Source organism: Saccopteryx leptura, chromosome X (assembly GCF_036850995.1).
Source record: "Saccopteryx leptura isolate mSacLep1 chromosome X, mSacLep1_pri_phased_curated, whole genome shotgun sequence".
Taxonomy (NCBI): domain Eukaryota; kingdom Metazoa; phylum Chordata; class Mammalia; order Chiroptera; family Emballonuridae; genus Saccopteryx; species Saccopteryx leptura.
The window spans coordinates 63,661,672-63,679,509 of NC_089516.1; the positions used below are offsets into that span (position 1 = coordinate 63,661,672).

At 40.9% G+C, this 17,838-nt stretch overlaps 1 pseudogene; it reads right to left on the reverse strand.

Moving 5' to 3' along the window:
- The window catches only part of LOC136385685 (CCHC-type zinc finger nucleic acid binding protein pseudogene), a 119,837-nt pseudogene that overhangs the window by 61,504 nt on the left and 40,495 nt on the right, over positions 1-17,838 (reverse strand).

The window sequence follows — 17,838 nt, forward strand, 5'->3', positions numbered from 1 at the left end:
ACTGTACTTCACCCTGGTGAGGCTCAAAAAGTCCTCAATTATTCAGAAGTAACATACACAAATCAACAACATACAGAAAATTAAGAGTCATGCCAAACATAAATGGAAACGTATATACTACTACTTTGAAGAATTACAGAAAACATAATTCATTTGAAGTGCACTAGGAACAAACATAAAAGAATTGATTCTCCTTCACACGATAAAAAATTATTTACTAATTTAAAGAATCGGTATCATAGTTTTCATGATGTCTACCTCACTACAATTAATTTATATATTAATAAAGAAGGTAAATAAAACATCTACCTATACTTCATAATTTAAAACAATTTTTTTCTTTTTAAACACATTTCTAAATATGGATCAGAGAAAAAAATCATGGCCTAACCAAACGGTGGCGCACCAGATAGAGCGTCAGACCGGGATGCGGAGGACCCAGGTTTGAGACCCCAAGGTCACCAGCTTGAGTGCGGGTTCATCTGGTTGGAGCAAAGCTCACCAGCATGGACCCAAGGTTACTCAGGGTTGAGGAAGGGATTCCTCAGTTTGCTGTAGCCCCACGGTCAAGGCACATACGAGAAAGCAATCAATGAGCAACTAAAGTGCCACAATGAAAAATTGATGGTTCTCATCTCTCCCTTCCTGTCTGTCCCTATCTATCCCTCTGACTCTGTCTGTTAAAAAAAAAAATCATGGGGATATCTTAACATAAAATACTTAAAATGTAATGATACTGAAAATACTACAGATAAAAACCTGTGAGACAAGGAGAAACATGCTTTGATTAAAGTTTACAGCTTTAATTACTAATATTAGAAAAGAAAAGAGTAAAATTTATTGTCCTAATTATCCAAGCTAAGGATATAATACGAAGAATAGGCAAAACAGAACAAAACAAACCACCACCAAAGATTGAAGAATGAAGGAGGTATTAAAGGTAAAAGCATCAATTCATAAAATAAAAAACAAAGACACAGTAAAGAAAGATCAAGAAAACTCCACATTGGCCCTGGCTGAGTAGTTGGGTGGATAGTGTCCCCCCACCCCACACCAAGGCTGCAGGTTCAATCCCTGTTCAGGGCACAGAGAAACAATCAATGAGTGCAGAACTAAATGAAACAGATAAGTGGAAAAACGAGTTGGTGCTTTTCTCTCTCTCTCTCTCAAATCAATGGAAAAATTAAAAATATTAACAAAAAAAAATAAAGCACATATTTGTTTCTCTCATAAAACTAATAGAATTGCCTGACCTGTGGTGGCCCAGTATATAAAGCATTGACCTGGAACACTGAGGTCTCTGGTTCTGAACCCCAGGCTTGCCTGATCAGGAACACATGGGAGTTGACACTTCCTGCTCCTACCTTCCTTCTCTTTTCTTTCTCTCTAAAAATAAATAAATAAAAGGTACATAGAGATAATATTAGAAAAGGGGGAAAAAATACAGGCATTTAAAAAATTAGGAAATAGGCCTGACCAGGCAGTGGTGCAGTGGATAGATAGTCAGACTGGGACACAAAGGACCCAGGTTGAAAACCCTGAGGTCGCCTGCTTGAGCGTGGTATCATAGACATGAACCCACGGTGACTGGCTTGAGGTCATTGGCTAACAGGGGTCACTCAGTTTGCTGTAGCAACTTGGTCAAGGCACATGAGAGCAATCAATGAACAATTAAGGTGCCAAAACAAAGAATTAATGCTTCTCATTTCTCTCCCTTCCTGTCTGTCTGTCCCTTTGTCTGTCTCTCCCTCTGTTTCTGTCTCTTGTTAAAATAAATAAATAAATAAATAGGAAACGCTATGAAAAATTTATGCCAATAGGATTAAAAATTTAGAGGAAACAACTTCTTAAAAAAAATATACCACCACAGCTGACTAAAAAAAATAATGTTTGTATAGTCATAAAAAATACTAAATAGTTATTCAAATCCTCCTTGAGATCCAACCACATTCCTTATACCAGAAACTAACTTTAAATAAAAATATAGATAAATTTTATAATACAAACACTAATCAAAAGAAAGTTAGAATGGTTATATTAATATAAAAAGAGTAGACTTTAGAAGAATATTGTCAGGATAATGAGCAGTATTACATAATAATAGAGGACAAATGACAAAAAAGTATTAATACCTGAAGGAAAAACTGACAGAACTGAAAGGAAACACAGACAAATCCACTATTATTTAGGTTTCAAAACTTTACTTTTTTTTTTTTTAACTGAGAGGGGAGATAGACAGATTTCCACATGCGTGCCAAGTGGGATCCACCTGGCAACCCTGTCTGGGGCCAATGCTCAAATCAACTGAGCTATTTGTACCACTTGAGGCTGACAGGGGCACTTGAACTAACTGAGCCATTGGCTGCAGGAGGGGAAGGAAGAGAGAAGCAAATGGTCGCTTCTCCTGTGTGCCCTGATGGAGAATCAAAGCCACTGGCCAGGGCCTCAACACTTTACTCTCTCTCTCTTTTTTTTTTTTGCATTTTTCTGAAGTTGGAAACGGGGAGGCAGTCAGACAGACTCCCGAATGCGCCTGACCGGGATCCACCCAGCATGCCCACCAGGGGGCGATGCTCCGCCCATCTGGGGCGCTGCTCTGTTGCAACCAGAGCCATTATACAGCCTGAGGCAGAGGCCAAGGAACCATCCTCAGCACCTGGGCCAACTTTGCTCCAACGGAGCCCTGGCTGCAGGAGGGGAGGAGAGAGAGAGGAAGGAGAGGGGGAGGGGTGGAGAAGCAGATGGGCGCTTCTCCTGTGTGCCCTGGCCAGGAATCGAACCCGGGACTCCTGCACGCCAGGCCGATGCTCTACCACCGAGCCAACCAGCCAGGGCCTCAACACTTTTACTCTTAAGAATTAATAGAGACTGAACAGGCGGTGGCGCAGTGAATAGAGCACTGGACTGGGAAGCAGAGGACCTAGGTTCGAGACCCTGAGGTCACCAATTTGAGCTCGGGCTCATCTGGTTTGAACAAAGCTCACCAGCTTGGATCCAAGGTCGCTGGCTTGAGCAAGGGGTTACTCGGTCTGCTGAAGGGCCATGGTCAAGGCACATATGAGAAAGCAATCAATGAACAACTAAAGTGCCACAACGAAAAAAACCGATGATTGATGCTTCTCATCTCTCTCCATTCCTGTCTGTCCCTATCTATCCCTCTCTCTGCCTGTCTTTGGAAAAAAAAAAGAATGGATTAGCTGACAATTTAATAATAGATATGAACAACACTACAATCAACTTGGTCATATCTGACATTTGCAAAACACTACACCCAGCAGCAGGATTTATATTCCTTTCAATTGCACATAAAAACTACAATCTAATTCATAAAATATACTAACAGAGTAGCTTCTTTTTCTTAGCAGTATAAGTTTAAACTTCCTTTTTGTCTCTTCATGACTTGATAGCTCATTTTTTCTCCTGAATGATCCATTTTTCTGATGGACCACAAGTCATCCATTCAGTTATTAAAGGACATCTTTGGTTACTTCAAATTTTTGGCAATATAAATATTCATACATAGGTTTTGTGCACTCATATGTTTACACTAAGTTGGATAAATACCTAGAACTGTTACTGCTGGATGGTATGGTAAGTCTACATTTCCTTTTGTAGGAAACTGTCAAATCCTTCCAAGTTGACCAACATTTTGCATTGCCACCAGTAAGGAATGAGAATTCTTCTTTCTCCACATTCTTGACAGCACCTAGTATTGCTAATATTTAGGATTTTAGCCATTCTAATAGTTTAGTGGTTTCTCATTGTTGTTTTAATCTGCATCTTAATGACATATGAATATGAGCATCATTTTATATCTTTTATATATAAAGTCAGTCTTTGGCTTGACTTCTCACTCTCTTGACAATGTCGTTTGTAGAGCAGACATTTTTAATGTTAATGAAGTCCAATTTATCACTTCTTTCTCTCATGGATCATGTCTTTGGTGTTATATTTTTTTTAAATTGTCACAATAAAACAGAACTCATAGACACAGATAATAAAATAGTATGGTGGTTACCAGAGGGAACAGAGTGGGAAGGCAATAAAGGATAAAGGGGTCAAATATATAGTGATGAAAGGAGATTTGACTTTGGGTGGTAAACACAATGTAATATACAGATGCTGTATTACAGAACTATACACTTGAAAACCTGTATAATTTTATTAATTAATGTCAACTATTGGGCAAATAAATTTGTAAAATTTGTGTTATTTGATTTTGCTCACTTTTATTGTTAAAAATGGCCATTGCCCACATGAATGGCCGCTGCCAGGTGAAACTACTAATTACCTTCCTGCCTGGAAGGGGCTTTATTATGCTAATCTGTGCTGGAGGAGGGGTTTTTGCACCAAAAAGTTTGGAGAGAAAAAGAAGGAAGAGGGAAGCCATGTTTTTGCAGAGTGAGGGCAGGGAGGAAGTGTGCTGAGGAGAAGCAACAAAGATGGAAGGGCACTGAAAGAGAAGCCAGTTTGTGCAGAGTAAGAAGCCATGTTGGCAGATGGGGAAGCAGAGGTGACTTAACCTGGTGGGGGAGCCTTTGATTCTAGGAAAAACCGGAGAAGATTCTCCTAGTTGTGGAACCGGAGAACGTGAGAGTGGGTTTTGGAGCCTTCATGTGTTTGTGTTTACTCGCCAGCTGGTTGTGAGGCTAGAATAAAGGAATGACCCACCAGTTTTTGGCTCTGCTGTTTCTTTACCATCTGTCAAAATCTAATGTGAACCTGCACCTGTATTGCTGTGAGGGCCGTGACTACTGGCCTTACATCAACCTAATGAATTGAATTTTTAAAACTGCCAAAAGTTTTAAAAACCATTGGCAAACCCAAGGTCACCTGGGTTGTCTTTGATAGACATGTGTATTCCAAACTGCCCTCTTGATGTTCCGCTTATCTGTCAGACCTCACCCTTACTGGACTATTGCCCCTGAGACAGAGGAATTCCAAAAAGCTGACAAGCTGCCCCAAGGAGGGGCTCCGGACATACCAGGACTTTTGATTCAACACCCACATGCTCAAAGCCCCTCAAGGAGGAGCATTCCGGACATACCAGGACTTTTGCCTCAGTATCCCCTCAGGCTCTCCCAAACACTATGTAACTCCCCTCTAGTCTGTAACCAGTGCTCTTCTCCCCAAGAGAAGTGGCCGGCAGGATGGCAGGGTTCCTTTCTTCCTTTCAATAAAGCCTGTTACTCTGGTCTTTCGGACTCCCATGGATTCCAACAGTCTTCTATGTTATTTTCTAAAAGTTCTACAGTTTCATATTTTACATTACATTTATGATCCATATTAAGTAACTTTTTATGAAGTATGTAAGGTCTGGGTATAGCTCCCAATCAACACATACTATATCTCACTTGGAGTGGCAACTGTCAGCATTTCGTGGCACTTCTAATTCCAAGTTGAAAAGACTAAATTTTTTGTGAGTACAGTCAAGAGTCCAAGGGCTCCTTTCTTCACCCAGATCCTATTAATAGGATGGAGATTCATTCTACCCAGGTGTGGTGGGCAAAGAACACTAGAACCGTTACTTCTCCCCCTTGTCCCAGCTTTCTCATGGTGCAGACATTTCACATTAGGAAAAACCTAGAAGTCAAGAGACTACCACTTAACCCAGTACCTATAATAGTTTTTCTTTCTTTCTTTTTCTTTCTTTTTTTTTTTTTTTTTGTATTTTCCTGAAGTGAGAAGCAGGGAGGCAGAGAGACAGGCTTTGTTTACAATTACTTATTAAGAGGGGACCAAAACACTAAAAAAATAATTGTCCTTTTGTTGGGCAGATAAAATGTATTTTGCTCACTTTTGTTAAAGAGGCCGTTGCCCAGGTGATATTAATGTGTGTTGAGAATCGTTGTAGCCTGAGGCTTGGTTTTGGGATTAAGCCTTTCCCACCCTTTTTGATGTGGGGCGGTACAATCCAATCATGCCTCAGAGAAGTGACTTTGTATTAGAGACTTCCCTATTATGTATATTGGATTAAGGGTTTGGATTTCTACACTATAAAATGGAGGCAGAACGGGACTTGGCTCTTGGTTCCTGAGATTATCATTAGAAGAGAGAGCAGAGGAGAGCAGAGAAAGGCCACGTGGAGGAGGCCAGGAGAAGCAGCCAAGATGGTGGAGTGCTGAGTGAGATGCCAGTTTGTGTAGAGTTTGTATCTGGGATAAGGAAGGAGATGGGGAACTGAGGAGAATAAGGCTGGTGAGCTAGAAACCTTTGATTCTAGGAAACTCGGATAAGTCAGTGGCTTTGTGAGCACTGAGTGTGACTGGGTTTTGGAGCCCAGTGTGTGTTTTTACTTGCCCGCCGGGTGCAAGGTAGGATTAAAGGCTATGGCCCACCAGTTTTTGGCTCCATGGTTTCTTTACCGACTGTCCGAATCCAATGCGAACCTGCATGGGCCAGAAGGCTGCTTTGATAGTGGCCCTGACTGCTGGCTTTACACCTTTTCACAGAGAAAACCAAATTCTAATTTTGTACCAGTATACTTTTGGTATTAAAACTGTACTACTTTTTCATTTTAACTCAAATAAATGCATTACAATCATAGCTTAACACAAAATTTCTTAATATTTCTTTCCCATAAACCTTCTGCAACTTTCCATATTCATTCACCTATTATCAAATCCTTTTTTTAAATCTTGGAACAATTGTTTTACTTTATGACAAAATCCTTTTCTCTTTGTCCTTAACAAAAAACAAAGAAACATGTTCTTCATACCTTTCCTTTTCAGAAAATACATTCTATTTCCAGTTTTGTACAAAAAAAGGAAAAAGGAAGAATAAAAAAAAACTTTAGCTCTTTTACAAATCAACTTTGGAAATACCTGCCAGAGGTAGCAATTTGTAAAATATAAACAACATACATACAGAAGCATTCGTAAACGTACAGACAGGCACAACAAACAGAAACCTTTCATTCCAAAACTTGAGCCATCGATCAGGTACCGAACTCACAAGGGTAAAGCTTTTTACTGACACTAGTGATCTTATAGAGGCTGAGGACTAGATTTAGGTCAAGAAACTTCTACAAGTCTGTATTTTTAAAAGCTCCCCCTTCTTATCTCTAGTCCCAGTGGGCAATGTTTTGGTTATCTCCCGGGATGTTTACAACTGAAAGACATGATAAAATTTACAACTTCAAGGACAGAAAGAATGTAAAATTTCTAGGCAGTTTGAGGTAATTGATATTTAAAATTTCCCTTTGTATTAGGAGTTGGAGGGCATGGGGAGTTTTGTCCATTTCCTGAACAATCACCATATCCTCCTCTTCATTCTCATCACTTTCTAAAAGATTCCACCTCTTAGCATTTTAATCAGGTTTTGTCACCAGCACAGAGACCTTAATCTGCAACATCTTGTGCTCTCTTAGCTTTACAAACAGCACAATAAGGTCTCAAGTTTATTATCCTGCTCTCCAGCCCCAAAGCTAGCAGAATAGTGGGCAACCACAAGTCCTTATTCAGTTTCCTGTGGTAAGCAGTTAGACAGACATGAGCAGAGTAAGGGCTATCAGCCAGGCACAGAAGGCCACCAGGGCAGAAAGCCCTAGGTGCCTAGCAATGGGCAAAACAGGGAAAACAAGGAAAACAAGGACCTCGCCCCAACGGTAACCCTTCCTCCACTAGTATACTGCTGGTCATGAGGGTTAGACCTCCTTAGCAAGGGACTGAACCAAGGGGTCAGAGAATAGTTCTTAAGCATTTACCCCTCCTAAGAATAACATCTAGTCCTCGGTTGTGTTTCAGCTCCAGGCCCAGAAAAGCAGCAAAATAATTATTTCCATATAAAACTAACCTTATAGAGCCTGGCCTGTGGTGTCGCAATAGATACAGCATTGACCTGGAATGCTGAAGTCATTGTTTCGAAACCCTGGGCATGCCTGGTCAAGGCACATATGGGAGTTGATGGTCCTGCACCTCTTCCCCACCACACCCCCGTTCTGTCTCTATCTCTTTACCGTTTCTAAAACAAATAAACTCATAAAAAATACATATAAAAAAAGAATCTTATGGAAATAAGATAGATAAAACTAACAGTGAGGAATGATGGAACTCAAGAGTTAGAAACTTAGCTTTCTTTAGTAATAGTTTTTTTTTAAGTTATAATTAATAGGATTAATGATTACAAGTAAAAAGCTTTATTCCAGGAGCTAGATACGTGAATAGGCTTATGTGACTTCATAAAGCTGTGAGTAATCCACCTTTGTGCCCCAGGCCTAAGAGAACCACAAGCAAGATAGTATCTAAGTCCTTGGAAGGCCCACTGACAAGGACATAGGTAAAGAATTACTGGTCAGCAGATGAAGAAATGCTAGAAGAATCCCTGGACTGCAACTTTTACCTAATTAACTTCTCCCTGAATTCCAAACCCCTTACCTATCACTTTCATTCCCTTAAAAGGTTGTCTGAGGCAAGGTACTAAGATTGTTTTTGGGTATAGAAGAACCCTATTTTCTAAGATCACCAGCCATGTGAATAAAATGCCCACAAAGATTCAATCCTTGTCTCTACTTATTTGTCCGAGTGGTGACAGGTAGCATGAACATGGATATTTTCTGGTTTCATTCCAACTTTTGAGCTTGTATTCTAGCCTTTAGTTGGATATTGCTGTCCATCCAAAGGGCCCAGAGTACAGAGCACCATTTGTTTCACCTATGCCAGTGTGGTACACAGTTCCTCTGTTGTAAAATAGCATACCTTAATTCCGCGGGTTTATGTAGAGACACCAAGGCAGGATACAGAAGAATTTTTAGATTTATTAATAAGCCGGCTGCATGATTTACACGGGGTATATCTAACCCAAATCGTGTGTGTGCAAAATAGCCCTGAAGCTAGTTATATAGACTTGATCACATATACTATACTTCTCCCTACATTCTCTAAAGAAAGAAGGGGACAAGAAGCCTGACTTCCTCTTTAAAATGGCATTGCCAATACTAAGTTTTACAGTTCTGTAGTACCTCATCACACCCTCAAACAAGCCCATTAAAGAAGCTGGTGTTTCTAGGGCATCCCCATACTCATAAGGTGATCCATATGCATCTAACATACAAGCCAACAATCCCCACATGTAGGTTGATGGCCAACATGAGATTTTCCTCCTTGGGTATGCCTTTCCCAAAGCTCATCTTTGGTCTCCTGAATGGTTCACCAGTTGGTGCAAACTGGCCAGAAGCTTCCCAAGTATATACTCTGAAACTGGCTCCCACAGGAAGAGATGGCACGGAGAGATCCAAGAAAGAGGCAGCTCACTACAGATTGGTAAATAACAGTTTTAATGAGCAACAAGACTTGTTTATGATGTTTGTTTTATGCAACCACTGGACAAGCATTAGCTTGTCCAAATCTGCACCACCTTGCCAAATCTTAAAAGTTTATATAAAGGCCTTAACTGGGTTGATTCATGTGTACTGTACAGATAGTCATAACACTGTATTTCTATCTAAGGATGCATCCTTTGGGGCAGCTTCTGGGAATGGGGAAGGCCAGCAGAATGCACATTCTAAAAAGGGGAGGGAGAGGATCCTCCAACTGCCTAGGTCCAGCTCACCAACTGGCGGTCATGCCTTGTTGACCTCCCTCAACATTGTGCAATATTTGATTTCAAATTTCTTCATATTATGGAAAATTTTTAAATTATGGTTTTTAGTATATTCCCTTTTCTGTGACTTTGGTTTATTTTAAAGGAACTTCTATTGTATTGAATCATCTTTGCCTAGCAACAATAATTCCCACTTTCTTTAGAATGCTCCTAATTTCTTTTACCTTTTTTTTTTTTTTTTTTACAGAGAGAGAGAGAGTCAGAGAGAGGGATAAATAGGGACAGACAGACAGGAACAGAGAGAGATGAGAAGCATCAATCTTAAGTTTTCATTGCGACACCTTAGTTGTTCATTGATTGCTTTCTCATATGTGCCTTGACCGTGGGGCTACAGCCGAGTAACCCCTTGTTTGAGCCAGCGACCTTAGGTCCAAGCTGGTGAGCTTTGCTCAAACCAGATGAGCCCGCGCTCAAGCTGGCGACCTCGGGGTTTCGAACCTGGGTCCTCTGCATCCTAGTCCGACGCTCTATCCACTGCGCCACCACCTGGTCAGGCTACCCTTTCTATTTACTAAGGTATAATTTAGGTACAATAAAATATATCATTTAAAGTACACAATTTGGCCTGACCTGTGGTGGCGCAGGGGATAAAGCGTCGACCTGGAACGCTGAGGTCGCCAATTCAAAAGCCTGAACTTATATAACAAAGGCACATATGGTAGTTGATGCTTCCAGCTCCTCCCCCCTTTCTCTCTCTCTCTCACTCTCTCCTCTCTAAAATGAATTAAAAAAAAAAAAATTTAAGTACACAATTTGATGGCTTTTAAACACCTGTGAAACCACAACCCCAATCAAGATACTGTATATAGCATTTCCATTACTTCCCCAAATTTCTTATGCCCCTTTATATTCCTTTCCAAGACTCAGGTAATTGCTGGTCTACTTTAAATTACTAGAGATGTTTGCATTCTCTAGAATTTTATATGAATGGAACTATATAATGTATTTTTTATTGGGTAAAGATTCTAAGATTCATCCATATTGTTAAATGATCATTTCGTTATATTAGTGGGGAATATTCATGTATGGATATAACATGTTACTTATACATTCCTATATTTATGACTATTTGACTTGATAGTACTTTTTTACTATAGTAAATAAATCTATGTTGTATACAAGTCTTGTTGTGGACTTTAATTTTCATTTCCCTTAGGTAAAATTCAAAAAATGGAATAATTGGGCTTTAAAATAGGTAGATTTTAATTTTATATTAAAAACTTTCCAATGTAGCTGTCATATCTGCATTCCAAAGGGCAGTGTAGAAGAGTTCCAGACACTCCCACATTTTCACCAAATCTTGGTATTATAAGTCTTCAAAATCGTTCACATTGGCTCTTCTCCCCCGGAGAAGTGGTCGGCAGGGTTCCTTTCTTCCTTTCAATAAAGCCTGTTACTCTGGTCTTTTGGACTCCCATGGATTCCAACATTCAGTGCCAAAACTCGGGAAAGGGTACTAACTGCCTGGACCATCCCTCTTGCCGTCCAAACTTACAACCAGGGAAGCAATTGGCAGCGGCAGCTTGTCCCGGGCTTACTCCCTGATTCTGTTTGGACGTGTAATTGTAGGTGGATTGGCCAGCAGTCTAACCCTGTCCTGAACCCCTGCTGGACCAGAAAGGTAAGGAGTTTCTTCCTTCTCCTTCCCCGGTTGGCTTCTAAATTTCTCTCTAAAAACACCCCTTCCTGGTCTGACGGTTTTCTCTGACACGCCTCACGTTTTGAGGGGTTTGACTTTCAGTCTCAGTGGACTGCACGGAAGACTAGGCACCTAGCCAAACCTCTCCACTCTCTGACTTCTCGTTCTCGGGGCTCCCTGACAGGTGGTGACTACCTCTATCAGGGACAACTCCCCCACACGGAGATTCTCTCCTCTTGGGACAGTGACAAAAGGCGGGGACGCCCCCTCTTGCTCACCTGTCTCCACTATGGGCTCTTCAGAGTCTAAGCCTTCCGACCAAACCCCTCTAGGATGTCTCATAAAAAACCTCACTAAATTAGGCCTCTCTGTTCTTAAGCCAAAAACTCATTTTCTTCTGTAATGCGGCATGGCCTCAGTACAAACTAGACAATGACTCTCATTGGCCTGAAAACGGGACATTCGATTTCAACAGGGGTCCCCAAACTTTTTACACAGGGGGCCAGTTCACTGTCACTCAGACCATTGGAGGGCCGGACTATAAAAAAACTATAAACAAATCCTTATGCACACTGCACATATCTTATTTTAAAGTAAAAAAACAAAACGGGAACAAATACAATATTTAAAATAAAGAACAAGAATATTTAAATCAACAAACTGACCAGTATTTCAATGGGGACTATGCTCCTCTCACTGACCACCAATGAAAGAGGTGCCCCTTCCGGAAGTATGGTGGGGGCCAGATAAATGGCCTCAGGGTGCCGCATGCGGGCCGTAGTTTGGGGACCCCTGGATTACAATATCCTAAGAAATCTTGCCAATTTCTGCCACCAAACGGGGAGGGCATTAGAAATTCCTTACGTGCAGGCTTTTCTTCTCCCTTCTCTTCTGTCCTTAATTTCTGTGCCTTCTGTTCTACATGCAGGCTGTTTTGGCCAAAGAAACCTCACCTAAAACCTCTGCTCCTAATCTTTCCTTCTCCGCGAACTCCCAACTCTCTCCCTCCTGCCTGACCCCCAGGCACCTCTCTCTCAGGACCCCTATCTAGTCCCTCAGCAAATCTTTTTTGCTGGAGTAACTTCCCTCCAGAAAGCCCCCTCCCTTCACTAAATCCTGTTTTCTCATTCACCAGTCTCTCTTTCTCCTCCCCTGCTGGCCGGGGGTCTCTCCCTTCCCCACTGTGTTCTTCGTCCTCTCCCCCCTCCTTAGAAGCTGTGGCTCTGGCTGCGGTGCCTGTCTCATCTCTGACCTCTCTTCCCTCCTTACAAACTGCAGTTCTGTCTGTCTCTTCTCTGACCCCTCCTTACAAACTGTGTCTGTGCCTCTTTCCTCCTCGCCCCTCTCCCCTCTCCTCAGAACTCGAAATCTTTTTGACTCCTCTGACCACGTGGCGCCACACCAGTACTTTACCCTCCTCCTCCTCTTTCTGCAGATTCTGACCCTCCTACTTTCCATCCAGCTATTCATGCTGTCCATCCGTCGTCTGCTTTCTCTCTTCCTCCCCTCTATGCTGGCAACTCCCTGCCATCTAGAAAAACTTTAAAAAGCAGAATTGTATATTAAGCTATGTGAGTAAGTAATCTGTCTTGTCTCTTTGTCAGAAAATACCTCTAGTATAATTTTAATTGAAACAAGTAAAGTGCACTCATTTAAATTTCTTAATTCATAATATGTGAAGTCTTTGTTTAATGTGTAACAGTGTCTGTTTCTAAGGCCTTAAACCAATAATTACCCACCTCTTAAACCAGGTTTACTCATCCACACAGACACTCCCTGCAATACCCCCATCCTTCCTGTTCGAAAACCTTCAGGGGCTTATTGCCTCGTACAAGCCTTACACCTAATCAATGAGGCAGTAATTCCCTTCCATCCAGTAGTCCCTAATCTCTATAAGTTACTGTCACCCATTTTCTCAAACACCACTCACTTCAACGTCCTAGACCTCAAGAATGCCTTCTTTACCATTCCTCTACACCAGGGGTCTCAAACTCGCGGCCCGCCCACCAATTTTGTGCGGCCCGCAGACTAATCAAACTTCGTGGATTAGTCTGCGGGCCAGTCTGCGGGCCACACAAAATTGGTGGGAGGGCTGCATGCGGCCCGCGGGCCCAAGTTTGAGACCCCTGCTACACCCTGACTCTTACTTTCTGTTTGCCTTTACCCAGACACTAATGCAGCCCAGCAATTTACCTGGATTGTCTTACCCCAGGGGATCAGAAACAGCCCACACCTGTTTCGGCAGGCAACTAGCTCAGGATTTAACAGCATGCAATCTCAAAACTAGTCCTCTCTTACAATATATATCAATAGATGACCTACTCCTCTGCAGCCCCTCTCTGCCTGCCTCAAGGAGACAGACCGCCACCCTTCTTAACTTCCTAGCTATGAAGTGATATCGTGTCTTCTCTGCTAAGGCTCAACTTTATTCTCAGTCACTAGTCTATCTAGGCATCGCCTTAACCCCCACCACCTGAAGTCTCGAACCCTAGATCAAACTCAGACCTTCCACAGTCTCTAACCACCTACCACCACAGATCAAATCTTTTCTTTCCTCGGTCTAATAGGCTTCTTTAAACACTGAATTCCCAATTTTGCTCTTAGTCAAGCCCCTCAATGAGATCTTCTGAGCATGGCTTTTAATGTCTATAATGACCAAAAAAGTAACAGAAAAGGTAAATAAGGCCCAAAAGAAGTCAGGAAATACCAGCCTTTGGCTCCAGCGCCCTAAGGGGCTTCATAGAATTCCATGAGGGCCCTACTTCAAGAGTGGAAAAAAGGTCATTGAACTGAAGCCTGCCAGGCTTCCCGGCCCCATCAAGGGACACACCTCTGCTGTGGAAAGAGGGACACGAGAAGGCCTGGATGAGAGAAATCTCTAGGATTACCTACAATCAAATGCACCTACACTCCTATTGCCAATACCAAGGAGAACTTCACGAGGGAAATAGCAAATAGGTTCCCTGTCTCTATAAATCTCCACATGTCCTCCCATTCGAGGAACCAGACCAGCATGTCTCATGAGGTTCAACCAGGAGACCATGTATCACCATGTCACTCTGTCCACTTGGCACTCACAGCAAGCAACTAACAATTATTACCTCGCAAAATTTTTTTACTTCCTCACTCAGGTTTTCAGAGACATCGCCTGGTTCAGACCTTACAGCATGAAAAATTGACGACCTCCTTAACTGGATGAGGGACTTGGCTTGGCAAGGTTCCCTTCTTGAGTTCTCTCCAGAAGAAGCAATAATTTTCCAATTTTATTCTCCTCTTTCTCCTCATTACCCCTCACCATATATTATAAAATTAATAATGGCCTTTCTTTTATATGTAACCACAGATTTGAGAATTGATAGATATGTGTATTCCAAACTGCCCTCTTGATGTTCCGCTTGTCTGTCAGACCTCACCCTTGCTGGACTATCACCCCTGAGACAGAGGAATTCCAAAAAGCTGAGAAGCCGCCCCAAGGAGGGGCTCCAGACATACCAGGACTTTTGATTCAACACCCACATGCTCAAAGCCTCCCAAAGAGGAGCATTCTGGACATACCAGGACTTTTGCCTCAGTGTCCCCTCAGTCTCTCCCAAACACTATATAACTTACCCCTAGTCTGTAACCGGTGCTCTTCACCCCGGGAGAAGTGCCCGGCAGGTTCCTTCCTTTCTTCCTTTCAATAAAGCCTGTTACTCTGGTCAAAAAAAAAAAAAAAAAAAAAAAAAATTGTTCACACTTTCCTTAGACTGAAGTAAACTATACAAAAGTAATTTTCTTCATCAAAATCAACAGCAATATTTTCTGTACTGTTTTTATAAAAATCGCAAAACACTAATATTTCTTGCAACTTTTCTAGATTTTGCTTATAAATTAAGATGAGGCAGTAACTTCTCATCAAAAAACTGAGAAGAAAACATACAAATCAGTTTCCAGTATCTTAGACCTTTATTGAAACAAGGCAGGCTGTACCGTTCAAGTTTAACTGTAATGTGTTCTTTTCCATTTGTTTGATAGAGATAAAATCTACAGTAGAATCCTTGTTGAGTAATATCACAATTTCTCTTAACTTTACATTAAGCTCCTTAAATGTTGTTCATTACAAAATTTTAACAAAATACCTACAAAGTCGACAATCAACTGTGAGTTTCACTGTGAAGTTCTATAAAACTTATTTCTTGCTTTAATATCATTCCAACAATTATTCACTCAAAGAAACTTCAGTAAATGACAATTAGACCCATAATAACGTTAAGTTTGAAAGGGTTACCTAAAACACCTCCATAATGTTTCTACCAGAAATAACACAGAACTGAAACATAAGATTTAAATACTATCTTTTCAAGGAGTTTATTTACCTTCAAAAAAAGAAAATTCAAATAGTGACTGTTTATTATCAATGGCTAATATATTCATTATGAAACTACTATAGACAAAACACACTCAATGATTTATTAGCGTATATATACCTTCAAGTTTTTCTTCAAATATAAAATATAAGAAAAATTTTTTTTAACATTCTCTTTAGTATTTTCAAATCATTTTTGAGGCCTTGGCTGGTTGGCTCAGCAGTAGAGTGTTGACCTGGTGTGTGGAAGTCCGGGTTTGATTCCCAGTCAGGGCACACAGGAGAAGCGACCATATGTTTCTCTACCTCTCGCCCTTCTCTCTCTCTTCTTCTGCAGCCATGGCTCTAATGGTTTGAGCAAGTTGGCCCCAGGTGCTGAGGATGGCACCATGGCCTTGCCTCAGGCACTAAAATAGTTTGGTTGCTGAGCAATGGAGTAGTGGCCCCAGATAGGCAGAGCAACACACGGTAGGGGGTTTGCCAGGTGGATTCTGGTTGGGGTGCTAGAGTCTTGTCTCTCTGCCTCCCCGCCTCTCACTTAATAAAAAAAAAATCATTTTTGAACTATTTGAGAAAGTATTTTATATAGTTGTATAGAGCTTGGTATCAACCATTAAATGCAGATCATGTTTTTTTATCTAAATATATGTTAAACAGTTATTTGACCTCTGGCCGAGGTTTCCCTTATGTATGATCTGAGAGGTGCTGTTGTCCATTTAGATAGTGACCTTTATAGAACACTAGACTGAACATGAACAAATACATATTCTTATAAATGGCACTTGTTAAATTTAACAGGATAGACCATATTCAGGATCATAAAACAAATCATAAGAAATGTAAAGATTTGAAATCATTACAAATTATGTTCTCTGATCGTAATGGAATTGGACAAGAAATCAACAACAAAAAGAATAGACAGAAATCTCCAAACATTTGGAAATTTAACAACATACTTTTAAATAAGCCATGGCTCAAAGAAGTCTCAAAGTAAACTAGGAAATACTCTGAACTAAAATAAAACAATATTATGACCTATGAAATCTGTGGGTGTGGTTGGGTCATACCCAAGGGTGAGGTACAGGCTATAAGCGCAATTATCATAGAAGAAGACTCAGATTTTTACTAAATATTTGTATTTCTAACCTCAATTTCTACTGTTCCTGTGACATCCAGTTACAGGGGGCACTTGTGCCATCATAAAAACTGAATGCTATGTTTTCATACCCGATGAGTCAGCTAGTAATAATCTTTTTAATTAGCACAGAAGAAAACAAGTAAATGCCTGAGTGAGGTGACCTCTTAAAACACTGCCTCAGTTCCTGGGGGTATAATGGAAAAAAAAATTGTTACTAATACTTGGTAGTATCATTTAGTTTTTATATAGTCTTGCAAATTTTGAGTCTCTATTCTATCGATGATTGAGAGATGAGTGCCAAACCCTCAACTATAATTATAACATTATTCATTTCTTCAAGTTTTATCCATAGGTATTTTGTCATGAATACTGAAGATCTATTTGGGGGGGGGGGGTTGTATTGTTTTATTCAGTGAGGTGGGGAGGCAGAGAGACAGACTTCCGCATGCGCCTTGACTAGCCCACTAGGGGGTGATGCTCTGCCCATCTGGAGCATAGGTCCGTCGCTCCAACCAAGCTCTTAGCACCTGAGGCAGAGGCCATGAAGCCATCCTCAGCGCTGAGGGCCAACTCACTCCAATAGAGCCATGGCTGCGGGAAGGGGAATGTGGGGGTGAGAGGGGGAGGGTTGGAAAAGCAGATGGGCACTTCTCCTGTGTGTCCTGACCACGAATTGAACCTGGGACATCCACACACCAACCAACGCTCTACCACAAAGCCAATGGACCAGGGCCAAAGTTCTATTGTTAAGATGCATATAGCTTTCTAAATTGTGTATTTTCTAAAAGAAATGGCCCTGCTGTCATTATGTAATATCCCTCTTTATCCTATGTAATTTTCTTTGGTCTGAAGACAATATTGAATATTATATAGCACTCCAGCTTTCTTTTAAATACTCCTTGCAAGTTTTACTTTCCATCATCTTTTATTCTACCTTTATAATTTATTTGAAGTGAGTTTCTTATAAATAGCACATACTTGGGTTATGTTATTCTGTACACATGACCACCTATGAGTTTTAATTATTGTGTTCATATCTTAGTTAATGTAATTATTGAAATGTTTGCGTGTAGGTTTACAATTTTGTTATGAGTTCTTTTTGTACGTCCTATTTTT